The sequence below is a fragment of the Lepisosteus oculatus genome, chromosome 2 (assembly GCF_040954835.1).
Source record: "Lepisosteus oculatus isolate fLepOcu1 chromosome 2, fLepOcu1.hap2, whole genome shotgun sequence".
Lineage (NCBI taxonomy): Eukaryota > Metazoa > Chordata > Actinopteri > Semionotiformes > Lepisosteidae > Lepisosteus > Lepisosteus oculatus.
The window spans coordinates 62,182,518-62,193,438 of record NC_090697.1 but is presented as its reverse complement, the minus strand read 5'-3'; the positions used below and the strand labels follow the sequence as shown (position 1 = coordinate 62,193,438).

The 10,921-nt window shown below is 34.6% G+C and overlaps 1 pseudogene; it reads right to left on the bottom strand.

Moving 5' to 3' along the window:
- Nucleotides 1-218: 218 nt before the first annotated feature.
- On the bottom strand, nt 219-1,272 carry LOC102687736 (craniofacial development protein 2-like; annotated as a pseudogene).
- Nucleotides 1,273-10,921: the final 9,649 nt, after the last annotated feature.

The window sequence follows — 10,921 nt, the reverse complement described above, 5'->3', positions numbered from 1 at the left end:
TAGTGAAAGAAGTTCGAATTTTCTTGACCTGCGCAAAGAGATTTCTGGTGTGACCTTTTCGACATTCCTCCTCCATTTGCTTGCATCGCTGATCCCAGTATGCTTCTTTGTCCTTCCTTGCTGCCCTTTGAAATTCTGTATTTAGCCTCCAAGCCTCATCTTGGTCCCCAGTGGCTTCGGCTGTTCTTCTTTGATCGGCGATTTTGATGGTTTCTGCTGAAAGCTACTTGCTCCTTTTCTCTAGTTTCTTGTATGGTATGTGTTCCTGAGTTGTTTTGATAATTGTGGATTGGAATTCCTGCCACAATTCGTCCAGCTGTTTGTCTTCATTGCCAAGCAGCTCGAATCTGTTCCTCACTGTGACTGCATATGAAACAGGTACCTTGGAGACATCAAAACGCTTTGATGGAGCATTCTTTTTGATGTTGCAGAATTTCACCTTGATGGTGGCAACAAGCAGTTCATGGTCAGAACCACAGTCAGCACCAGGGAAAGTTTTATGGCTAGGACTGAACTTTTCCAGCATTGACTGCAAAGAATGTAATCTATCTGATTGCAACGCTGTCCATTGGGGGCTGTCCAGGTGTACAGACGGCATTTCGGTTGCATGAACCATGTATTTGAGACCCTGAGATGGTTTTCATGACAGAATTGGACCAAACCATCACCAGCTTCCTTCCTTTCGCCCAATCCACACCGGCCTATGATGTTCGCCTCTTCCTGACTGCCGACCTTCGCGTTGAAATCGCCCATGATATAAATGATATCCTTTTTGGGCACTTGTTCCAGTGCTTCCTCGATTTTGGCATAAAATCGTTCGCTTTCATCTTCTGGAGCATCTGTTGTTGGAACATAGACTTGTAAAACCATGACATTTAGCGGGTTTCCACAGATTCGGATGGCCATCATGCAGTCGCTGATGGTGGTGTAGCTCTTGACTGCATGGGCTATGTTCTTGTGTGCTATGAGAGCCACTCCGTTTCTTCTAAGTTCTTGATGCCCAGAATAATACACTGAAACATCATCCAATTTGAAGTGGCCATTATCTTTCCAGTGTAATTCACTAATTCCAAGCAAATTTATGTTGAGTCTGATCATTTCTCGCTTGATGATGTTCAGTTTCCCTTGACTCATTCCACGGACGTTCCATGTTGAGATCTTGTGTGTTTTCGTGCAGCGCAGATTCTTTCTTTCATCGCAGGCAGCATCAGCATCTGGGCTTCCCGAAGGATTTCCCCCATTTGCGTCATAAAATCCCGGATAATTCGCAAATGATCATTGCTCTTCCCCAGTCGTTTTTTGGATACCTGCTGGCCTGGGGACCATATTTGAAACATGTGAGAGATTTTCCATGTATTTTTCCATGAATTTTCATGGCGATGGTTTTCTCGGGTAGGTCGCCAGGTCTTTCCCCAACCCTCCCCATTTGTCCGGGCTTGGGACCGGCATGCAGGAGTAACCCTGCATGGCTGGGTTAATAAATGTATAGTCCTGCATTTATCTGCATGATTTGTAAAGTATGTGGGCATGAGGTATTTTGAAATGGTTTACTTAGTATTTCAGCTAAAAATTGCATTTCAAATATAACTGCTTAAACACTGTATAGTAGCAGACAATGTGATTTTTAGCCAATGGAACAAATATATAGTTTTAACTTACACATTTCTTAATACCACAGGTCTTGCAAAAGCACTCATACCCTTCTAATGACGTCACACCTTGATGAACTACAAACAATGTAAGCACATTGCAAGCAAATATTTAAAATCAAAACTTACCTGCTCACACTGCACAGTTTTTGTGATAAAAATAAGTGAAATGTCAAAAATTGATTAATTCAAAAACAATAATATGTGTGTAGTGTACATGCAATCAATGACATTCACTCTAGAGTAGGTCTGGCTTTGTGCTTTGGATTATTGTCCTGCTGAATTTTCATCTGAGCTCTAGGTATTTAGCGAACTGAAGCAGGTTGCAGCCAAGCTTCCCAATGTGGTAGCTTCTACTGTAGGTGTATAATACACCTTCCACTTCTGAATGATCAGCTTCACCATGCTCAAAGAAATATTCAATGTCTTTGGAAGATTTTTACATTCTTTGTATTCTTCTGATTTGTGCCTTTCTACACTTTTATAATTAAGGTGTTTTAAATGCTCCTTTGTTTTCATGTTTGAATCTTGAAAACCACCACCCAGGGACTTCACGGAGACTGGTGTGCTCGTTCTGTAATCATGTAAACTCATAGAGTAGAGAAACCACTCTACTAATTGGGATTTGAAATAATTTGGGTAAGTTTCCTTTGCAGTGTTCGCTGACATCCAACTTCCTTCACCCATAAAAGAGTTCACTTTCAGCATTTACATTTTGACCAGAAATATTCACTTTAAAATGTAATCTGTAGATCAACAAAATGGGCTGTTGGAATTGCAAGATAATTGGAAGGGGCAGGGCATTGTTTTACAAGGCAATGCCAGACACATTGTAAGGCATTACAAACAGCTGCAGAAATATTTGAACAGTTATTCTGTACTATGCTTCATGGTAAACAGGATATAGTAAATTAGATAACTATGAAACTCCATATAATAGACAATATAAAAAATGTATGCATTTTCAGAAAAAATGCTTATGCTTTTACAGCATAATGACCAGGAACAAGCACTGGTGTTCTGTTTTTTTTTCCATTCCAAGGACATGTCCATTATTTTGTAGTTTACATAACTATGTTATATGAATATTCCCTGCCAATTTACTTTATATTTATTTAGTGTTAATACTTCTGTCAATTTAAAAGATTTCAGGGGTATCATTCTCAAGAATTGTATTTATTTGGAGTCTTTGTAACACCTTTTCACAAAGGTGAAAAGACCAGAGCAATGTTTTTAATGAAAACAGTCATGTTAAAGCTCATTATTATTATGGACTGGGTGTGTATCATATCTTATGCCCATTCCTTGCCTGGCTCCCCTAAAGGCCCTGTATTGGATAAAGCAGTTAGAAAATGGATGGTAGGAATTTTGCTTTTATCTGATGCTTCATACGTCCAATTTTAAATCTTTTATACTGTATATCTGTTTTCCAGTTTACAATTTAAGAAATTCCTTGATTTAGAATCTTTTGTTACACCTATCCATTCCATTCCAAATATCCTATCGAAGAATTTTTGAGATTGATGTTTTTTCCCACTTTGTACAAATGTTGTTTTTGCTGTATGATAGGGACATACTGTATAATACTGTATGTGCAGACATACAGCAACTGCATTGTTTTTTAACCCTTTACATGTCCAAAAGAACATCATTTTCAACTTATGCTTTTACAAGTAGTCACTGTTATATCTCGGACAATATTTAAACATATTTTAATTTCTATGTCCATATACTTGTGTTTATTCCTACCCTTTATGTACTTTCTTGTATCTTGCTACAGTATAAGCACTATTCTAGATCTACTCTTTGGCGTCACCGGAAAGAAAAACACACCCAATAAATTCAACCTTTAAATCAAGTTGTAACCAAGCTTGTATATTCATTAGAGGAGAAAAATTCTCTTCTGAGAAGTTCAGATTGTTTATTGATTTTCATTTCTGTGTTCAAGTGAAGCTTGAGTAAGTCTGTCTGACTGGTCCCTCTGGGAATGTGGACCCAACAAGTGCTTCACGTTGTAACAGTAGCAAGCGCTTAGCAAAGAATGTGGGAATACAATAGGAAGAATAAAAGAAAGCAGGATTATTAAACTGGTATCCTTCAGGCTTCCCCATTGCATAACAGGAGTTGAAAAAAAAAGTTTTATTTTTTTATTGTAAAGCCTTATCGACCTTTCTGTTGCCAGACATCAGGCCAACAAACTGCTCTTGTCAAGCTCTGTATTAATGTATAAATGCCATTTCTGATGTACTGTAGCTATGAGGTACCTTGCAAAAGCCGATTGCAAAGAATAGAATGTATGTCGAGAAATGTTTATTTTGCCATTGAGCGCAGGGAGAGAGTCATTTATGTATGTCAATAGAATGTTTTGATTTAATTGTCTGATATATTCTGAATTCTGCAAGGTTCAAATGTCCTCAATAAGCTTTCAAAAAATTAAAAAAACAACACACTGATATTTGTCTTCCTTTAGCTCTGGTATCATGCAACAGGCTCTATTCTAAACACTGTTGGCTGAAAAATATTTACTTGTACAGTATGTGGCCATGTGAAACTTTCTCTTTCTAATGTAATTTATGCTAGACACACTAAAGTGGTTAAAGGGGAAGTTCCTTGTCAATGCATGGTAATAGGAAATATTATACATACAGTAAATATACATGCTTTAGGTTTCTCCGTTCAATAGGGGTATTCATAACATGTATAGGACCAATAGGTCACATATGATCATCATTTGAATAAGGTCTGCTGATTTATTCAACATATCTTTACTTAAAACCAATTTGGAAAAGTACGGTTCACTAAATGTTGATCATCAGTAATGTTTCTTTTATGGGATTGTCTCAGAGGTATATGGAATTCCTTTTCAAAACTACCAATATGACAATTTTATGTATTTGCATCACAAACCAAAAGGCACCACTTACAGCATATGATTAAGTACCTACAGTATTTGGATGAATGGAGGGATTCCATATTTGGCTTCTGGTTAGGAAAAGGCTTTCATGATAGTTGTTGTGACTTGCAATTCACGTCTCACATTTTAAGGTAGTCAATTGTTACTGTGTTTGCTGAGAAGAAAACATTCCTCTGGACTCTTGAATTCAACTTATCTTAGTATAATAATCATGATAGAATAGTGAAGAAACTGACATCTAAAAAATAGTCACAATTCAACAATAAATAGGTAGATCTATCAATTATTACCCAATGTGCAAGAGCAATTAGTCTATTTTTAGCTATTTTTTATAACACATGCCAAAACGAGGTAGAAATGTTAATATTAAAATAAACATTTAATATATAATATATAATATATAATAAATGTAATATTCTTCTATACAGTACGATACCTTGTTTGTTACCATGTTTATATATTCAGAAAACACTTTAGTGTCTGCAAATAATGCGAAGGATGTGTAGATTGAAAATAAAGGGAAATGATTGTTCACACAATTCACACAATTTATATAAAAGCTGAGAGTTTCAAACATGTCTGAATAATTATACACCTTTGTTCCAGAGTTCTCCAACATTTTACTAAATCTTCAAGTACAGCAACAGGACAACCAACCTTTACAGGTACAGTATGTGCAAGACTATGTAAATTGTTTTGATGACATTTCTTATTGTATTCTTAGAATCTGTTACATTTGGCTACATATTTGGCAATGAAATTTCACATGAAGCAAAGTGGCTGCAAGTTCTATCATTAACAGAGAAACTCATGGTCTTATAAATGGCTTCTTTCCTGAAATCCATAACAAATCCTGGATAATCCAGTGTAGCCTGATGACCTAGTCTTAGACTTAGTCTAAGCAGGTTAAACATGTTATATAACACCTCAAAAAGGTTTGTAAGCCATACATATATGATATAAACCATGTAACTTCTAATAGAATAAAATAAATTAGTAACTCTCCTATTCTTCGTGCAGAGCACCTTGGATAAATACAGTGATTAAAGTTAAATGTGATGTTTTGACTAGTTAAGTGCAGTTTTTCAGCTTTCTTTGCTTTGCTTACTAATGTGACTGTACTATAGTGGCATCTGCAAGTGATACAGAGATAATCTGATCTAATCTCAGGAAATTCAAATTTTATGCAATCTAAAAGGAAATAGTAAAAAGAGCTACAATAGGTGTCACAATGGGACTCAAACATATTAGAATAATTTAATTTAGGCTACCTTTAAAATGTTTTCAATTAAAATGAAAATGCACAATTTTCCACACTGTAGTGTACTGTACAATATGTAAAACATGGGTTGAGGTTGAATCTTTCACCATTACAAAAATAATTTTAAGGAAATGTCATTCATTATCTAAACCATTTGTATTTTTAACATTATGTGCCCTTATTCCTCACTGATTACCTTTAACCTTGAACTGCTTGAATATCTGGATTTTAGGATAGAAGAAAGCAAGTAAATACATTACAAAATGATGCACTTATGCATATTACATAACCCTCTCAAGAATTTATGGAAAATACACATTCCTTTGTCTCATGACAGCCCAGGAGCTCATGAGAAAGCAGAAGCAGTCAAGAACCTGCAGAGTTTATCCCGAGCCATCATTACCTAAAAAACAGGAGTGAGACAAACTCACATAGAAGTAGTTGAAAGACTACATCGGAAAGACTACAGAAACTAAAATAATCCTGCAGCTAGGATCACACCTTTCCCCTTCTCTCAACGACAGACTAATTTTCTTCTAAATTCTCTCTATTCATTGTTGGTTTCATTTCACACCTCATTTCACCTATTCCGACTTCACACCACCTGATTGGCCACTTTGTGTGTCCCCTCCCACTCCTCCTCTCTCCCAGCTTTTGTTCTCCCGCTACATTACCTTTGCTTACTGCCCTTACTGAAACGTTGTGTTTTCTTTCTTCTCTTTTCAGCATTGAATAAACCTATTACTTGTTCCATAGAAGTGGTTGGCCACCACTGGTGATGTTAAAGCAGTTTGATGGTGCCATAGTTAGGTCTCATTTTCACAATTATTAGCTTCTATTAAATGTAATGGAGGATTTGAATACATACTGTACAGTAAAAGAACAAGGTCTAGAAGCGCTGATGCCCCTTTCCTTATGCTGGTCTATATTTATCCAAAACATTCACCGTAACTGGCATAGCTGTAAGTGGCATAACGTTGTTTTTGTTTAATGGAGCATGTTTTATATATGTCCTCTGTTAACATGGTCTGCTTTATAGGACAATAACATTATGGAGATCTTGAGTTGTGGATTGCCATCTCCTCTGGAAATGGAGTCCAGCCATTGTTTTTAAAGCATTAGAAAAGGACGTCGTAGAAGTATATCATTGCATTTTAACACTGCATGACAATGCTACAGTACATTGTAAAGTTCAAGCAGACATTCCCACCCAGAATAAATCAATACACCCACATCTAAATCCTGTTGAGCAATCACGGGACATACTTGTGTTATACGGTGAACAGGGGTCCAGTATGGTCAGAAAACTAAGTAAATCACTGTTGAAAGGCTTCAACAATAATAAACATACTTTTATTAAGAATTGTTTCTTTCCATTGGTCAGTGATGTGCCACTGTCCAACTAGGATCAGAGGACATGCCCTTTATTATTACAATAATACATTTAATGTTGAAGCAATAAAAGTGCTTATGTAGTTGAAAATTAGACCCAAAGACTGTTAACCCAAATGGAATCATTATGAACTTTATGGTTGAAAACTGAATGTTCATTATATCGGGTTTTTGGGAGTAACCAAGTTGTGGAGGTCAACAATCTTTTGTCTGAGATCTTCGGACTATTCTCTAATTTTGCCCTTGAATATAAATGGCACCAACTAGATTGCTTCCAGTCTCTTTTAATACCCAGTGAGGTTTGCTTCCAGGAATTTATTTCATTTCCAGAGGTTCTGTGAAAATGCAGATTAATTAAAACAACATTGAAGGGTTCATCATCTTATCATACAGTATATGCACAGAGTAAAAAATGTGAACAATATACATTTAATTTAGACTATGAATGCTTGATTATTACATTATTATTAATTATTTAAATTCAGGAATATACAGTATGTTATCATATTTTACTGTACATATTTTTTTATATTTTAACAGATGTGCTAATAACATACATTACATTCATCTGCAAAAATTCTTTACAGAAATGTTGAAATCTTGAACATTTCTATTTACTTCATTTAGTCTATTTTTAGCTATTTTTCAGGAAAGCTTATATACATATCTGCCAAACACGATAGCACATATTGTGTGTACAGTATGTATGTCAAACTGTCTGAAATAATCTTACTTTTAAATTAATGTATTTCAATTTCAGATGCATTTTAAATTGTTCCCTTGTTTTCTAAACATTGCAATATGTATCTGAAATATTATCCTATGAAGTTCCTTTTTTGTGTGGTTAATTCCCAGGACTCCTCTTAAATTTTCTGAACACAATGTGCATGTTTTTCTTAAACAAATAACAAGAAACCTACCACATGGTGTTTTGAAACAGAGAATTATTTATTTATTTGCAATATGCAGTTCTGTCATTACAAACTATAAATTGTCACAGCTTGGTTTCCTGATAATTACAAATTTTAATACCTTTGCACCTACTTTAAAGCCTTCATCTTCAGTAACATGAAAAAGAAAAAAAGATAAAGCTTCAAAGTTGGAGTTTTTGAAAGGTAAATGAGAAATCGTGCTCTGGGCTTTAAAAAACCTTGATTGTTTCTTTATATAAATATGGATCTTAAATCCTTGGGATATTTCCACAGAATTAATGTTGAAGTTTTATGAAGTGATGGGAGCTTTTCAGCACTGTGAGTTTGTGCACAAGTATAGTCGAGCATCAAGTATATGCAAGTTTGGTTCTGAATCAACATCCAAAACACAAATGGGGGTATTTTTTCTTTACTTTCTGATTGATGTTTTTTGCTTACTTTGTTTTATGTATTCTGTGCATTGCCATGTTATTTCTGCTGAGATTGATATAGTACCGGGACTCTGGAAAAAAATAGATTCAGAAAACAACCTTCTTAGATCTGAACAAGAGAAAATGCGATTAGAGACTGCATCAGAATGAGACACAGATCTTCTCCTATGCACTTCTATGATTGCATGGCTTCCATCAGCTCACTTCCTGGGGATCAGGGTGGAAAGGTCTTTTCAGAAGATTGTTTCCTTAAGAACAGTTTGCTAAATATAAACTTAAATATAAAAACAAATGCACCATCATAGCATATGCAAGAAGATATGAAATTACAAATATTTGTTAGATGAGACCAAAATAATAAATCAAATGAGATCTTTCCATCCTCAGAGATTTCCCTTGTCCATACTAATTTAAATTTGTAATGTTTTCTGGAAGTAATTCAGGTTTTCATTGACATGCATGTAAAGTGCTCTGTGGAAATGTCACTTGCTGCATGTTACAATAGATTGCAATGCAGAAGTAAGAAAAGAATTAACAGCATTAGGTAATTAGAATGGAATCCAGATGGATCTCACCTATAAAAAAAACTGAGTTAAAAATTTAATCCACATCTGGCAAATCATTAAGCGTTATTTTAGAACCGAATAATGTTGTCAGTGTTATTGTTGGCAATCTACATAATTACTTATGTATTTTCACAATTAAATCTGAAGGTATTTTTTGTGCTTTTACACTACTCAGACAGTATTCGTTTTTGTAAAGTAAAATATTATTAATAGGAATATTGACCTGATTGTGCTGGGAGGGCTGTACTAACCCTATGTCACTATCAATTAATCTCCTATGCATACAGCACTGTAAACACTGGCTTCAACCCAGGTAAATGTCTTTATATAAGACCAGTGAAATTTTCTTTGTTTTCCTATGCTCCCTGATTTGAAAGTGGATGACAGATTACATATGAATTAGGGATTAAGGCAAAAGAATAGATAGAATATAGGGTTAAAGACAGGATTAAATCAAAACCTCAACCCACCTGCCAATTGCCAAACCTAATTTCCATTTAATAGACACTACAGTTTTCTGGCAAACAAATATATATATTTAAATACAATATTGGTGCATGGAAATCTAGTTCATAGTAGTAATTTTTATGAGCATGGTTCCATTTTTTTCTATATTATATTATTTATGTAATGAAGCTCTTTAATGGAAGTCATCTTTAAATTTAAACATCCCTTTTTAAAATATGTACAGCGTGTTTAGTATATGTTCTGTAGCAATTAAGACAAGATGTGGACTTAAACCCATTATGAAACCAGAGGACAATAATGATACACAGAACAAATGATTGATTGGTTGGTTAGTTAGCTGATATTAACTTATTACCCGATTAAATAAATTATTATTTTGACTGATCAAATTTTACACTCAGAATTGTTTTGGATTGCAGGCAAGTGTTTTGTAACTTTTTTGGGCCTCTCAGTTTAAACCGAGCTAAATTCCTTCTAGAGCCCCATTCCTTGGATTTAGGAATATCACCCAATCTGGCTCCACATTTCAGTAAACTCAGCAGTTGAAGCATAAGTAGTAGAAAATTTTGCTCTTGGAGGAGCACAGCTATAGACTGTTGGTTCAGCTCCATAAAAAAAGTGAAAGAACAAATCTTAGGATTACAAAACTGATGTAAATTATGTATATTAAATTAAATAAGGGTACACATAAATCATAATAATAAAGCACTTTCCTGATATTGACACATTGAATATAAATATAATTATTAAAATAATGTTGAAAAAATGTTTAAATTTGGTGGTGTTGGAGGGGAGTCCCCATTACCTGTAAAAGCGCTTTGAGTGGAGTGTCCAGAAAAGCGCTATATAAGTGTAAGCAATTATAATTATTATAATTAAATTAATTTTGGATTGCAATTTCAGTCCAGGAATCTTTACATTTCTTTTCAGCTTTGGTTTTCAAGGTTTGTACAAACTTTTGTTCCAAAATCCTAAATGTCAAGTTTCCAGCCTTAATATATAATACCAAATCTTTGCTTCCCTGAGTTTTGCAGTATCTCTTAACTTGAATTCAGCTATAAATGTATTCAGCCATTGTAGGGCACATTTATACTTTATAAAGTGTAAAGTATTTTATTCAGTTTAATCTGTGTTTCTAGTCTTCATCTCATTTTGTTAACTTTGAAATAATATCCTGTTCTTGTTTCATCATAGCAATTTATTTTCTGGGGAATATGTAATGTCTTATCTATAGGGGGGTGACAGAATAATATAAAATATCCATGACTTATTTTATCCATTTTAGGAGCCTTCCTAGTAGAATAACTA